The 16681-nt window shown below is 43.6% G+C and overlaps 1 long non-coding RNA gene across 1 annotated transcript; it reads left to right on the top strand.

Moving 5' to 3' along the window:
- The first annotated feature begins 8995 nt into the window (after positions 1 to 8995).
- Positions 8996 to 14860, top strand: LOC310759206. The gene is made up of 3 exons (XR_014546267.1): positions 8996 to 9097; positions 12701 to 12828; positions 14705 to 14860. It is a non-coding gene; the product is annotated as an uncharacterized lncRNA (long non-coding RNA).
- The last annotated feature ends 1821 nt before the right edge of the window (positions 14861 to 16681 follow it).

Below are 16681 nucleotides of genomic sequence, written 5' to 3'. Positions count from 1 at the left end.
GTTCCCTATTGGTAGGAGAAAATAACAGAGGCCAACCAGAGAATATTTGAGAAGCAAAGCAGCTAGTAAGCTTGATCTTTATTGATCTGTTGCAACAGGGTACTCCCCTCACACGCAGGAGAGGAAGAGGACCCCCCAAAAATGCTGTGCAAGGGCTTATAAAGACTTTTGAAATTCCCCTCCTCTAGATCAAGACCACCCCCAGAAACATTATGCATTCATCACAGAAGGGGTGTAACCTAAGACCACCCCTCAGATAAGGCGGTCTAAAACAGAACATTTGCATGTTGTTTTCTCCTGTCGCTTTGTTTATTTCCTGTCTGGCAGGTTACTTGATTGGATTTCTTGGGGAGCCTGGGCAGTCTTTTGTAATGATAAGGCTCACACCCTTATTCAAACACAGATTAAGACAGGATTTGTGAAGGAAGAGACAATGGGGAGGCTTTTCCATTTTGACCATGCAGAGAAACATTTACTCAGTTCAGGAATCAAAATGGTTCCAGGTTGGCTTTCCTGTGCTGATCTATGTACGTGTGGTTATGAACGTTGCCATATATCTAAGACCATAAAATTCCTATCACAATACAAAATGCAGTTTTGAAGGATGTTGCAAAAATCTGCAGGTCTAAAGTAACAGCTAATGCAGAAATATGCATTGGTCTCAAACCTATTATTTGATTATGAGTGGCGCAAGGTTTCTTTAACAGAGAGCAGATGAGCTAAACAAGGGAGCAATCATTTGTGAATATATGTGCACACACACCCAGACTAATCCCCTTTTGACCATTTGTTCGAGGGATGAAAAAACAAGCTATTGCCAGTACTGTTGCTTTGGCAAAGGATATTTCCCCTCCTGTCCAGGGTTTTCCCCGAATCAATCAGGGACTGCATCTGCGTGCAACCAATCTCTCTTCTGCTCTTTTCATGTCTCTGCATGTTCTGGTTGACCAGGTCTAGGAAGCTGGTCACAGCAGGAGAGGGAAACTCCCTGGATTCTTCAGCAGCCTGCCTCATCCCTGTCTCCTGTCCCTCACCTCCTGCCTCTACATCAGGACTGCTTTCTGCCCCGGCTTCTTCCTGCTCACTAAACCCTGTTGCCTCTTCAGCTTCCGACACCTTCTTCTCCCAGTCTGCTTCCTCTTCTCCCTCAGACCACTCATCGTCATCCCACCACCAGTTCCCTGGTTCTGCATCTTCTTCCCCTGGGGGTTTCCTTGGGGGTTCTCCAGCTGGTGTCTCCCACAGCATCTCTTCATCCAGCCAGTCCATGACAGTTGCCTAAAAGGGTCCCATCTATTGTGGATCCTGTTTCCACACATTGACTTAATCTCAATATTCCACTATACAACCGGAAGGGGACTGAACCCCCTTTGTTGTTTGTAAAACAACAGCACAATGTTGTCCCCTTCTGCGTGTCCCCTGTGAGCCTTGAAAACCCTATAGGGATGCCCAGAATTGCTTTCCAGGCAGCAAGAGGGTCAGTGCAGGAGGGAGGGAGGAAAGCAGTGACACCGCTGTACAAGCAGAGATGCCTTCTGTTGACCCAGCGGGATCTTTGGATATCAGTCGCTGCTGGCAAACTATGAAAATCCAGCTTGTTCAACAACTGGTGACTGTGGAGTCTATTAATCATTTGGCCATCTCTGACAATCAAGTTCCAACTGTTTTCTGCCAGCTAGGGACTGCAAAACTGCTTTTTGAGACAAGGATTTTAAAGGGCATTGCACCTAGAATTACACACACAAAAAGAGGACTGAGGGCCAATGCGATTCACATATCTAGTGATGGCATGGATTCCTTCCCCCCCCCCCTTAAAGTAAATAAATTCATGGGAGGCAGCTGATCAGGATTAGGACCCTAGTAGGGGTGGGGTGCTTTAAGCCTGCACCCCAAACCTAATTCAAATCCCCTTTTCTTGCCCTCCCAGCTGCTCTTTGCATCTGGAGAAAAATCCCAAGCCATGGGGAAAGTGGGGAATCTGGTTTTGGACTTCAGCAGTGGCAAAGAATTAAACTGGACCATAGTTCTGATCTGACTCTCTCTCTCGCTCTCTCACCCACACCCTGCGGCTGCTATTTGCTTCTAAAAGTGATCCATGTCATTGCTGACTGCGTAAATATGGTCACATCTTTTGGGGGGGCCCAAACAGCAAGGTACTATCTCCAGTTTCACCCTGGACCAGACTAATGACTTAATGCTGCTGTTGTTATAGCTGAAAAAGCCGAGCCAGCAATGGTGGTTTGAGAGAAACAGCACACAGCGCTGTCATGGATTTTCAATCTCGGCTGAACATTATGGAGTTAGGGAATTCCCGGCCCACATTCCGCCAGGTCAAGAGTTCAAGCCTCCCTTTGATCTCTATGGCAAACAGTAGCAGATACTGATGTTGTGTATTCCTTTGAGTTGTCAATTTCAGTGAACCTTTTCCATGTCACACTGAGGGTTTATAGCCTTTCCCCTGCTTCATTGGTCCCTGTTGTATTGACCATGAAGTGCTTTTTAATGCCTGGAACAAACAACATTCATCCAGTCTCCAAACAAAACAGACATTTAAATGGCTTTTAACAAGCTCTTTACCTGGGGTCTTTATGCACTTACCATTTATAGTGGAACAGTTGCTGGGGGTTTTCAGATATTTTGGCACGACAGCAGACCATTCGGCTGGTATTCTGGAATAATGGACTAACATTTGCGGCTCGTACTGTAGGCTACATGCCAGCCACACGGAAGCCACATGCATGTACACATCTCTGTCCAGGCAAGCAAGCCGCATTAAGGATTCCTGGAATCCTGGGAACTGTAGTTGGAAATTCAAGGAGTAAACTACATTTTCCAGGATTCTCATGGGTGGGGGAGCAATGTGCCACTCTGCTATCATAGGGTTCTATAAGGAACAGCTGTGGGGGGTATCCCAGAAGGTAAAAAAGGAAGAGCCATTCAGGCCACACTTGATGAAACTGTCTTTTACACAGAAACAAAACATAAAACCTCTTGTTTTTTACAGTCGGAGGGAGCCACCATCAAATAGTAGCTCAAATTTAGTGTAGTTTGATAAGGGCGCTAAAAAATTGCTCCGGAAACCTTATTTCCCTCTCAGAGCTGCAATTCCCAGAGTGGCTTAAGAACTAATGCCTATTCCCAGGCAACACCTGAGAATAGTATCTCTGCAAGGAATAAACTACAGTGCCCAAAACTCTTTGAGGGGAGGAATGTGCTTCAAATATGCTTGAAAGGTATAGCCTTGGAAATCTCGCTGTGATGCTCCAATGTCTAGAACAGTTGTGGCCACACACCTCCATTTGCCCCGCCTCTTCCCTCTAGAAAAACCCATGGTTTACCACTTAATTGGGACAAGTGGCAATTGAGTTTTCCATGGATTGTGGTTTGTTCTGATTCATTGGTGAAGGATGTGTTTTTCAGGGGGAAAGTGTGGACCCCTCCCTTGGTCTGCCCTCCAGCAGAGCTGGAGCCAAGGGCTGCAGAGAGAGGTGGCTCCCTTCATACCAAGCTAATTCCTTAAGCACCTCTTTTTCCTAAGGGAGGAACTCTCAAGACATGGAATCAGGTTCAGGAATCTGTTAGATGGTTCTGTGTCTAAGCAAGGGTGGTAACCCATAGCATTGTATGTCCAGCTCTGTATGGCCCATGTTCATGTGTGGCACAGCATATAGACACATATACCTCTCCACAGGATCTTCCTGTCACCAAAAAGAGGATAGACTGTGCAAGTGAACAGTACACACAGATGCATGTACTGCCTAAGGTCTCATGCAACTTTCTGATCATTCTCATTCCACACACTCAATGTGAGCCATAGATTCTACCCCAAATATCAGTGTAACAGTTGTTCCTTTAAATGTGTTCTAGTGGGGGGGGGGGAATCCCTGCAGAAAATCTTGCAGAAAACCTTCAACCCAAGGACTTGGGGATTTCTTGCCTACACAAAAAATAAAATAAAAAATTGTAGAGTTTACCTAGTCCCTGAAGAGCTGCCACAACATTAATGTTCTATGCACTTTTTTCCAGTTCACCTCACTACCTAGATGAAATGAAAATGTTTTCCTGGCCCATCCTAAATGGGTCAGCGAAGTGCATCTCCCATGATTCCACTGACCACCACAGCAAATATCCAGTTCCTAGGAGAAAGAAGGAGGCGTCTGTTTCTCCATCAGCAGCTAACTACAAGGATGACCTCCTACATCCCACCACCTAACAAGGTTTGTGCTCAACCATTCATTTGCTATTTTAAGGCCACCCTCACGATGCAAATGGCTGAATGTGAATTTGGCTTCAACATAATTGTTTGGTTCAGTCTGGCATATGAATAGAATAGAATAGAATAGAATTCTATTCTATTCTATTCTATTCTGGCATATGCTTAACTGGTCAAGTGACTTCTTTTGCAAATACCCGACTCTTAATTCAAGCTATGGTTGGCTTCTCTCTGGGGAAGCCATAGATAGGATCTGAGTTTTTGTTCGGATGCTTGCTGGCAAAATTGCAAGACTATATGACTGCATTCACACTGTACATTCAAAGCACTATGATGCCTCTTTAAACAGCCATGACTTCGCCTAAAGAATCCTGGGAATGTGTTAAGAATGCTGAGAGTTTTTAGAAGGTCCCTACTTCCACGACACAGCTATAATTCCCAGAGTGGTTTAACAATCAATCCCTCTTCACAGGGAAATCTGAGAACTGTAACTCTGTAAGGGGAATAGGGGCCTCTATAAACTCTCAGTATCCTAAACAAACTACAGTTCCCAGAATTCTTTGTGGGAATCCATCACTGTTTAAAGTGACACCATACGCTTTAAAGGTATGGTGTGTCAGAGCATATCAGACTCAGCCTTGATGTATATGATGTAACCCACATCCACAGTGCTCCAGATTGATCACATTGTTGTTGTTTAGTCGTTTAGTCGTGTCTGACTCTTCGTGATCCTATGGACCAGAGCACACCAGGCACTCCTGGCTTCCACTGCCTCCCGCAGTTTGGTCAAACTCATGCTGGTAGCTTCGAGAACACTGTCCAACCATCTCGTCCTCTGTTGTCCCCTTCTCCTTGTGCCCTCAATCTTTCCCAACATCAGGGTCTTTTCCAGGGAGTCTTCTCTTCTCATGAGGTGGCCAAAGTATTGGAGCCTCAGCTTCAGGATCTGTCCTTGCAGTGAGCACTCAGGGCTGATTTCCTTAAGAATGGATAGGTTTGATCTTCTTGCAATCCATGGGACTAAATTAGCCCTAAAACCTCACACCCACACATTTAGCTTTAACTGTTCGGCTGATTTCAGTGGAATTTACTTCCAAGTAAGCATGGCAGGATTGCAGTGTTACTTTTTCCTCAGTTTTCATTTCGTAGCTATGAAAGGGAATACACACACACACACACACACATTTGCAAGATTCTTAGAAGGGAAAATGTTGCAACTCACACTGGGCCTTTGGGAAATGTATTTGCATATTAAATAAATTAATGGATATCCATGCTCTACTTCTTGCAAAAAGTCCTACTGTGCAGGAATGGGCAAGGTTTCATTCAGCTCATTTGCAACCTTATGGGTTGCATTTTTGCACACATTTAGGCAAGAATCCAATAGGATTTAAGCCGTCTTAGCTGTGTGAAGGATTGCTGTCATAGTCAATCAATTCCAAAAGATCTAATGAAATGCAGAAAGTTGCCAGGGCAGTACAGCTTACTTATAATGACTTCTATGATTCTACTAGCCCTCCTGACTGACAATATCCAGGGTCTCATAATGCACATGCATTGTTTAGCTGTCTGAAATGTTTCTTTGGAGTCCAAATGATGCATGAGCTCTGGTTGTTCATGTGCCAGTTCTGAAAGTCAAGGACTAACTGGGAGTAATTCAACATATGTGTAGGAATGTCAAAAGCATTTATATTGAGCCTTCAAGCTGCCTAAGTGGAGTTTTCAATTTAGCTTGCAGCTTATCTCGCTCCTGTATTTGGCAGGGAAAGATATTAGGCTTACGATCTATCTTGGTGGTGCTGGAAGCTAGCCAAAAGCTTGCACTTGAATTGTTTAGTTCTATAAATTCTGGTTTTGACTGGGCAGGGTAGTAGGTGCCTGCAAACTTGTGACTTCACAAAACTTAGTAAGAGTTCTTAAGCCGGAGTCCAGAAATAAATGTAACCCTAACCTCCACCTGCACTCAGAGCAAAGCAGAGATATTTGCATTGTGGAGTTCAAGGCAATGCTATCTGATAAGAAGAAATCAATACAAATGCTCTACCAGAGACAGGAATGTAGGAAGCTGCCTTGTACAGAGTTAGACCATTAATCCAATTAATTAAGCCCCACCTGGAGATGCCAGTGATCCAACTGGGGTCTTCTACTGGAGATCTGCCACTGAGCCACAGCCCTTCCCTCATTTCTGCTTTCTCTATCTTGATCAGAACAGAACAGAATTGTTGAGTTGGAAGGGACCATGGCAATCATCTAGCCCAACTCCTGGCAATGCAGAAATCTTTGTTCCCAACATGGAGCTCCAACCCACGACCCTGAGATTAAGAGTCTCATGCTCTACTAACTGAGCTATCCCAGGTCCCTAAGTTCCTTTCCTGCCTAATAGAAACGACTTGTGCCACTACATCTAGAGAGCACAGGTCTAAATATTTCTGAACTCTGACATGCTTACTAGCAAACAAATGCTAAAATATGACCTTTGCTGCAAAGGCTATTGACTTCCTTTGGCTGGTTCAATCTGGAATGATCTTCCATTTGTGAAGCAGTGGTTCTCCCCAGCTCTTAGCCCAGCTGAATAGTTGTGTTGATGACAAGTTAATGAACCAAAATAAAGCAAAAGTCAATGACAAGTTTCGATTGTTAATGTCCCTTAGTTTCCTTTTAATTAAAATTTATGTAGCAACATGCATGCCCTGCTCAGAAACAATGGACTGGAAAGGTAACATACAGTTAGACAATTGGCAAGAAAATAATGTTGGTGGACAGCTCTGATGACACAACACAGAAATTTCCAGGTTGGTACAAGAGATTTTATTGCTTGAGGTGGAATAGCAAGTCAAAGTGCATCGTATCCAGGTTGGTCAAAGTATTTTGCACCAGGGTAGTAAATCCCAAAAGTGTCTGCCCCCTCACTGGCAGTAAAAATACAGCTATCATAAATTCATAGAATCAAAGAATTGCAGAGTTGGAAGGGATCCTGGGGCCCATGGAATCCATCCCACTGTGATGCAGAAATCTCAACTAAAGCATTCATGACAGATGGCCATACAACTTCTGCTTAAAAACCTCCAAGTATGGAGAGCCCACCACCTCCTGGGAGAGATCAGAAGGTCCTTCCTGATGCTTAGTCAAAATCTTCTTTCTTGTAACTTGAATTCATTGGTTTGGGTCCTAACCTCCAGAGCAGCAGAAAACAAGCTTGCTCCATCTTCCATGTGACAGCCCTTGAGATATTTGAAGATGGCTGTCATATCTCCTCTCAGTCCCCTCTTTACCAAGATAAACATACCCAACTTCCTCAACTGCTCCTCATAAGGCTTGGTTTCCAGACACTTTGCGATATCCAAAATCAACGGCCTGAGGTGGCCAAGACCTTCTCATGCGCACGTCTGTGTATCGTGCATAGCTCCATACATCCCTAAAAACTGTGGCAGACAGCAGGCCTCCCCTATGCCTGCTGTGTAGGTGACAGTTGGCTGAGACTTTCCACAACTATTACACAACTGCTTTCTCTTCAGTTAAAAATGCTACCTCTCAAGTTTACTTCAAACATGCTCCATTTCATGACAAGTAGAACGTACAAATGGCATGCCAGAGAACCAGCGGAGCATAGAGAATGTGCCAGATGAGAGCACAGAGACCCAGGTTCAGATTCCCCTCACTGGGTTGACCTTGGACCATCTCTCAGCCTAACCTACCTCACTGGGGTGTTCTGAGAATAAAATGATGGTGTTGGGTGACCATTATATGCCAGAAGCTCCTTGAAAGAAAGGCGGGAGAGAAACACAACGCATAATAATGTAGGAAAGCATGTCAGTCGAAAATCATGCATGGCAATTGCATACTTTCAGACTAAGGAGCCAAAAAGAGATGTGCGCATTTGTCGCATGTGGTGATTTACATGTGGCTGGCATGTTTCCACCCCACCCCCCACAGAAGTACCATTTGTGTGGGAAATTAACCACATTTGGAAGTGCCCTTCTGTTGACACCAATAGTGGAAAGATTAGCCAGGCTCCTTGTTCTTCTGTTGTTATCTAAGCTGCAGCACTGTTGCAATTGGCAGGTGTCAAGGAAAGAAAGATGACCTCCGTGCTTTAAAAAAGGGGATGCACCGGGAGAGAAACGGCAGAATAAAAAAAAAACACAGTCCGGGTTTTTGAAACAGTTCAGCTCAGCAGTGTTTCACCCCAAGTTAGCAAGGGCTTAAACTATCATTTTCCTGCTGCTACTCACAAAACAGTGGATCAAGTGTGAGTTATAAAACCATCATACCACTACCAGCAGCTAAATGTGGGGGAAAGGTCATGCTGTGTAAGACCAACTTCCAGACGTGAAAGTAGAAAGCGGAAACATAATAGGGTGTGGGGAGAAGAGATCCTTCTACACCACACCTATGTGACACAGCCACAAAAGCCCTATTCAGCTGTTCAGCCTAAGCACAAGGGCTGAATGTGTAGGGGGCAGGGGAATGTGTGCCAACCCCACACCCAATATTCTTGCACACTGGGGGCACCGTCTCCAACCTCACCTTCATTCATTGAGTGGGAAAGTCTAAAGAAGAAGGGAATGTGGGAATTGATTGGTTTACTATATATTCAGTAGCCGAGGGTGTCCAAGCTACTGGGTCATAGGGTCATTTTCAGAAATGCATCCTCCCACCTCCATATACAGTTGTAACTTGGAAGTCGAACAGAAGCCATTCCAGAAGTCCGTTCGACTTCTAAAACCTTCAAAAACCAAAGTGTGGCTTCCGATTGGCTGCAGCCGCGGAAGCCCCGTCGCATGTTTGGCTTCCAAAAACAGTTCGCAAACCGGAACAGTCACTTCTGGGTTTGGGACATTTGGGAGCCAAAACGTTCGGGAACTAAGCTGTTCGACTTCCAAGGTACGACTGTATTTATATATGGAGGTGGAAGGATGCATTTCTGAAAATGACCCTATAACCCAGTAGCTTGGGTCGTGTATGTGTCTATATCTACCGTATTTTTCACTCTATAATACACACCCGACCATAAGACGCACCTTATTTATAGAGGAGGAAAACAAGAAACAAGAAAGCAACACAAAGCCTCTTGAGCGAAGAGGCAGGAACGCTCCCTCTTGCTCTCCTGGCTTCAGTGATAGCTGTGCAGCCTGCATTCTCTCCATAAGATGCACACACATTTCTCCTTACTTTTTAGGAGGGGAAAAGTGCATCTTATAGAGCGAAAAATACGGTATACAGCCAACATCCAATTGACGCAGGCCTGTGCATGTGTGCATTACTTCAAGCTGGAAGTGGCTGGAAAGTGGGGTGGGGCAGTGTGTGAAGGGCAGAAGGGGTTTACACGCACTCCACTGGTGTGCATGGGGGTCAGGAGAACAATCCTCTGTGCAAAACAGTCGTTGCCTATATCTATATGCAAAACCTCTGACCCTTTCTCCTCTTTACAATGTCTGTATTGTGTGAACTAAAATAAAAAAGCAAATATTGTGGTCTGTAGTCTGTGGTCACCTTGAACTAAAAAACTAGAAAAAAGAAGTTTTTAAAAAGCATATTTTACACACATTCTCAGAAGTTACTTGTGACTTTTTCTGACAAATCCTGTTGTTGATGTTCTCACAGACGGGTGTCAAGTAGACCCTGTGCTGAAAATGGATAGCTCTCTAGACATGCAATCTGTAAAGCAATCTTCTGCCAAGAAAGGTACACTGTAAAAGCAACTGATAATGTCAACTTCTTTCCTGTGGAATGGGATTTATCCTCACCCTTTTCACTCTTTGGCCAATATTGAGAAATATTAGTGAAGCCACTCCCTGACTGAGTCAGTGAAACTTCTGTAATAACATTCCAGCTCATTCCAGCCATCAGATAAGAGAACCCCATGCATGCAGAGCATAAAGTTACAGTGAATGAGTCAGAAATGAATCTCCCAAGGACAGGCGTATATCAGGGGAGGTCTCATGGTGTTACGGGGTGTGTGTGTGTGAGGGGAGACACATCATGTGCTTTTGCAAGGGAATAAAATTAATTCCACTTCTTCAAAGAAGAGTGCATCTTAAGAGGCCCATCTAAACAGTTTTCTGGCATGCTTTTGCCATCTATGGCTACCAAGAGAATAAGATTAATATTACTGTCTGCTACCGGTGCTGTTTATTCCCTTTATAAGATGTTGAGCTTATGCGGTACCATATATGTTATGATTTTGTAGTTCAGAGTGAGTGGATAGAAGTAGTTCTGAGTCACTTAATGACTGAACTTTATGCTGTATGCAAAAATATAACATGAAAACAATAAAACAGTGTAACAAAAACCAGTAAACCAGTACAATATTCTGAAAGCAGGACTTCCGTAATAACAGGGTCCAATCTCATGTGTCAGGGAAAGCCTGAGCAAAAAGATATATGCTTACAAGATGTCTGAAGGATCATTCCATATTTGCCGGGTAATGAAAATAACTCTTTGCGTATTTTAGATTGCTGGTTGGCACAGTCCAGTTGCATTGCCAATTATCCTATTTCTGGATTCTCATTGTCATCTTTTGATGATGCAGAATTGTGGGGAAATGTGGGACAATGTGAACCCAGGGCTGTGTACTCTGCATCTAGGGCACTCCCACCACTGATTTGGGGAGTGGTGTACACATGACATTAACCATAATCCGTATTTATCCTACTGTTCCTCATGAACTGCTGTGTTTTGATGTGCTTTCCCCCAAGCCACCTTCCATCTGAATTGAGAAAAAGAACAACCTAACTGCATTTTAAGCCAGTAATGTGTACACAGCCTGCTACAAAAATAAAATTCATTTTATTGATGTTTGAAGTTTATACCCAGATAGAACTCAAAATCCTTCTCTAACCATGTATATGAACTACACGTGATAATGTCAACAAGAGCGCTGGGTGGTCAACCTTTGTGAATGTCCTTTCTTAGCAGGAACGAAGAGTGACATTGTGGGAGGTCATGAGAAGTGTACAGGCAGGACCAGTCCCATATTTCGTGCTGGTCATGCACGACAGATATGCTCAGCAAGGCTGCATTAATTCAGGGGAGCTCAGAGTCAGCACAAAGTGACATGACATTTCCTGATTCCATGCATCTTTTCACATGGCAGCACACAGAATAGCACAAAAACCACCATGTAAGGCTTCCGAGGACTGGAAACGTGTCCAGATGCAGGCGAAATTCCCATGTCCATCGCTGGCCTTCAGACTCCTTTGCACGCAAAATCTGAGTCTGTGTTAGCACATACTCTCGTTGTACCATTTATTTCACACCATTGTGTGGCCATGGGAATAAGTTATATTAAATTAGCTAAGATGTCTGCAAGGCAAATAGCTTAGAATGCAAGTCCATAGATATGTATAAGTGGGTGATCCATATGTCTGTCTGTCTACATACCTAATCATGTCTGTATTTTCACATGGTTCTTTTGTGCAAAAAAGATAAAGAAGTGAATATTTTGTTTGTATTCTCCCTGAAAGGTGAAACAAAAGGCTTGTTCTTGGCTACAGATTATGTAGCAGAGACCTTAACAACAATCTCAAGTTGTTGGGTGTTTTTTTCAAAATTACATTTACAGTATATCCCACCTTTCCTTCAAGGAGCTCAAGGTGGTTCTCCTTCTCTGCATTTTATCCTCACATTGATTTATGTGAGGGAGGGGGCTACTCTCTCCAGCCTTAATTTGAAGCTTTATGGCACTTCAACTGTGTTTCCAAACTTGGAGGGATTGTGTGCCCTGTGCACATTACAAACACTTAACTAGTTGATGTTGTTGGGCTGATTGAGCAAAACCCCACCACCACATTTCACCTCTCTCCCTAGCCTGCCAGAGATCATTGACCAGTGCAAACAAGCAAGTTTCAGTCCCACGATGAGGCCTGAATCCCAATTGGAAGGGATCCAAATGGTCCGCATCTTCCAGGCGTGCCTGGACTTGTTGAGCAACCACCTGCTCAGTCACTTTGCCCAAGAATGGAAGATTTCTAGCCTTATTTTCCCTATGACATGCTAGTTTACAGGGCGGAAGCATCCATGGGAATGAGCATCTCTCTCCTCCATTCTGAAGTGATAAGTGTCTCATTAATGGTCTATTATGGGACACGGGTGGCACTGTGGTCTAAACCACTGAGCCTTGGGCTTGCCGATCGGAAGGTCGGCGCTTTGAATCCCCGCAACGGGGTGAGCTCCTGTTGCTCGGTCCTAGCTCCTGCCAACCTAGCAGTTTGAAAGCACGCCAAAGTGCAAGTAGATAAATAGGTACCGCTCTGGCGGGAAGGTACTGGTAAATGGTGTTTCTGTGTGCTGCTCTGGTTTCACCAGAAGCGGCTTAGTCATGCTGGCCACATGACCCAGAAAAACTGTTTGCGGATAAACGCCAGCTCCCTCAGCCAGTAAAGCGAGATGTGTGCCGCAACCCCAGAGTTGTTGGCGACTGGACTTAACTGTCAGGGATCCCTTTACCTTTTTAATGGTCTATTGACTCTATTCATTTTCTGACAGAGCTGGCCTACCTACGAGGCAGGCTGAGGCAGCTGCCTTGTGCAATGGAAGCCCATGAGGTGCCACACCTGTGGGCACCTCCACCACTGGCAAGATTTCTGCTTTGCAAGTGCCGCCCCACAACCCAGGTAAGGGAGGTGGCAGTGGCAAAATGGTGGCAGCAGCAAGATGGCAATTTCCTAGTTTGTGTCAGGTGGTGGTTAAGCAAGCACCACCTCTGTTTTCTGAATATCTAAAGTGCCCCTTTGCCCTGATATAAGAGTCAGACCAAATCACTTTGAATCTTGCTCACTTCGATTTCGTTCACCATTTATTCGCTGATCAATTTGTTCTGAACACAGCAGAAGCCATAGCATGGGTAACATAAACTGAAACAAGCTGCTCATTGTTTCATGCTCTGCATTTGACAAATACGTATGCATCTGAACTGCAATAGCTGATGTAATGATCACGCCAGTGCCCAGCGCATTCCTGCTGATTTAGAGCAGAATTTAAGAGCTCTTTGTTCAAACAGCGGGTCAGAAATTTTGGGCAACTTTACATCAACTACGTCTTCTCCCTGTGCTTCAAAACACCATCTATTAAACTGGGACAGCACTGCTCTTTTGTACAAGCATGCTACAAGAATAAATTCATTAATGCATCTGAAGTGCTCAGAAACATAATGACAGTGATTAGCACCATAGAAAAGTCCCTGAATTAATACACTGATTACTCACAAATATAATTTGGGTTTTCAGAGATGCAAATTTCATTCAATTGTTGTTCTTTTTATTCTGATCTTAGCAAGCTGACTGTTCCCCCCTCCCTTTTTTATGTGAAGAAATTGGCTATGCAGTATTGAAAGCAGAATGGAAGTTAATTCTCAGTAAACCCTGGGATTAAATCCTTAGCAATAAACCTAATCATTTTCTTACAAAGCGCCCTATATGATATTTCCAATTTGGGAGGTTTTCTATTCTATATTCAGATTTTTAAATAGATATATCTGAGGGAATTATTTTCAGAAATAAACCAGTGACTGAAGTCACAAGGCATAAACTGTTTCAGATACAGTTAATTATATCTGTTTCGGAGTCTTCATGTTTTTAATGTTCATCTTGCGTCAGAATGGGATCTGGGATGCATAGAATTCTACAAATTGTTATTCCTTTTGGCACGAAAACCACATATTCCTTTCATAACCTGCTGGGATGAGTCCAGACAAGTCCACTGAAAACTTCAAATTCGGATTTGATCAACCAAAGCAGGGCCTAGGAGATAATCCAAAAAGCTAGTTTGCTTTTTTAACTGCATAAATGATCCTTAAAATTGCAGTTGGGCTTAGAATTCAGGTCTTCTGAATGAAAACCTCTTTGAAGTCTTAAGCTTTGCTAGTCTGAGCCACAAAGCCAGATGTAATGATACATACTATTTTTAGATATATTTTTTGTTGCCTATGCTTTATTGTTTATGTATTTTATTGTAAATGGTAAACATCTATGGGATCATCTTGTTATGATGGAAGAATGGGGTAGAAATATTTTAAATAAATAAATAGCATTATTTTCTAAGGTGCAAAGTTTAATTTTCAAGGTTTTGTTTGCTTGTTTTTTTAAAGAGAGCACATGCCCTGAAATGTCTGAATGGTGGCACAAATGTTTTGCTATTCAAAACCTCTTGAGTAGGGATGGGGGGGGGGGAATTCAATTCACTTTGCATTTAAAGATGAACCTACCTAACTTTTAGTGAATGCAACATATCCACCCTTCAAATGTTGGACTTCTCTGAATCTTGCAGTGCCAAGTAATACACACACAAATGCATATACTAGGATGAAATGTGCAGACAAATGTATATACTAGTAAAAAGGACATATGGAAGTGCATTATATCAGACACAACTGCTTTTGCAAAAATGAGTATATTTGGGGAAATTACATGCTAACATGTGCATACAGTATAAGGAGAACTTTGTGTCAAAATGCTGATGACTTTCCATGACGACCTTTTTTTTTTTTTTAAGCGAACTGATGTGGAAATGTGAAGAACTGCACTTAGGACTGGGGAAAAACAAGAAACTGAAATGGAAACTGATACATTGGCCCATCCTTGCTCATGAGCAATAAAAAGTGGTGTAACAGTAATAGTAGACTGGACTACAAATCTGTGACTGTTGATGGTGAGTTCTGCAGTTCCTGATTTTCAAAGTACATGAGTAAGAACTATGCTGCTTTCTACATATTTTCATCTATGCAAGCTCATCTGAGCCTAGCTAGAGAATGTGGAGAGGTCATTTATAAAGTCTGTTGGTTGTGGTAGCTCTTGTGCTATGACCCAAGGCAAGATTTGCAAGCAGGCTTGTAAAAAAGCGATGACAGTCTAAACAAAAGGTGGCGTGGGTGTCATTTCCAGGTTTCACCCTGCTCTGTGCAAAGTTGATGGGAAATGGATTTTACCAGAAGCAAGACCTGGAGTTATACAAATATAAGCTCTTTAATGTGACAGCAGTGCCCAAATGGAAGATAGTGTACAATGCAGCAAATGTGATGCTCTGTTGAGATATTATTATTGCTGCTGTGTTACTATAGTGTTGTAAACCACTTTGAGGTTTGTTTTGAAGTGAAATATTGATTTATAATAAAGAAATACAGTTATCCCTCTTACCTGTACACAGCTGACGATGAATAGCCTACACTGCCTGATTCATATTAAGAGGGCAGATCGTGGCATTGCTTTATTTTACCAGCATGAAACGGAATGCATCTAAGGATGGAGACAAACAATAGCTTTTAAGAGAGTTGAAGGCATTGCAATAGAGTAGGGTTTCCTTCCTTTTTTGATCTGATGGTTTGGTCCAGTAGCTTTTTCAAGTTTTTGAAGCACTATGAAACCCACTTACCAGATACACCATAGGCAATATTGCTTCTAACATACCTGTATGAATGTACAGTGGTACCTCAGGTTAAGAACTTAATTCATTCCGGAGGTCCATTCTTAACCTGAAACTGTTCTTAACCTGAGATACCACTTTAGCTAATGGGGCCTGCTGCTGCCGCCGCGCCGCCACCGTGCAATTTCTGTTCTCATCCTGAAGTAAAGTTCTTAACCCGAGGTACTATTGGTACTATTTATGGGATAGCAGAGTCTGTAACCTGAAGCGTTTGTAACCTGAAGCGTTTGTAACCTGAGGTAAAATATCACCAGGATCCCAGTGCAGCTTTTGCCAGGTTTGGAGTGTGTGTTTCTGAAAATGGGGTGCTCTGGAGAGGAAAGGCATTGTGCTGGTGTACTGTCTGCCTCACTGCCCAACAGTCTCTAGGCCGGTGAGGGGATGTAACCTGAGGAAAGTGGTATGGCCTAGGAAGGAGGCATATTCTAGGGCAGGGGTCAGCAAACTTTTTAAGCAGGGGGCCGGTTCACTGTCCCTCAGACCTTGTGGGGGCCAGACTATTTTTTTTTTGCGGGGGGGGGGGGATGAACAAATTCCTATGCCCCACATATAACCCAGAGGTGCATTTTAAATACAGTGGTACCTCTGGATGCGAACGGGGCTCTGGAACGGATCCCATTCGCATCCAGAGGTACCACTGAAGCAAACGCAACCCGCGTCTGCGGGTCACGATTCGCATGCGCGTGACGTCATTTTGAGTGCGCATGCGCGAGCGGCGAAACTGTAGAGCGTAACCTGAAAACGCTCAACCTGAAGCATATTTAACCCGAGGTATGACTGTAAAAGCACACATTCTACTCATGTAAAAACACCAGCCACGCCCCACAAATAACCCAGAGATGCATTTTAAATAAAAGCACACATTCTACTCATGTAAAAACACCAGCCACGCCCCACAAATAACCCAGAGATGCATTTTAAATAAAAGGACATATTCTACTCATGATTCCCAGACCGTCTGCAGGCCAGATTTAGAAGGCGATCAGGCCGCATCTGGCCCCCAGGCCTTAGGTTACCTACCTATGTTCTAGGGAGAGTCTCATTGGCTGG

The sequence above is a fragment of the Podarcis filfolensis genome (genome assembly GCF_964270895.1).
Source record: "Podarcis filfolensis genome assembly, chromosome: 3".
In the NCBI taxonomy this organism is placed as follows: domain Eukaryota; kingdom Metazoa; phylum Chordata; class Lepidosauria; order Squamata; family Lacertidae; genus Podarcis; species Podarcis filfolensis.
The sequence above is the reverse complement of the archived record's forward strand: the minus strand, read 5'-3'. Positions and strand labels throughout refer to the sequence as shown.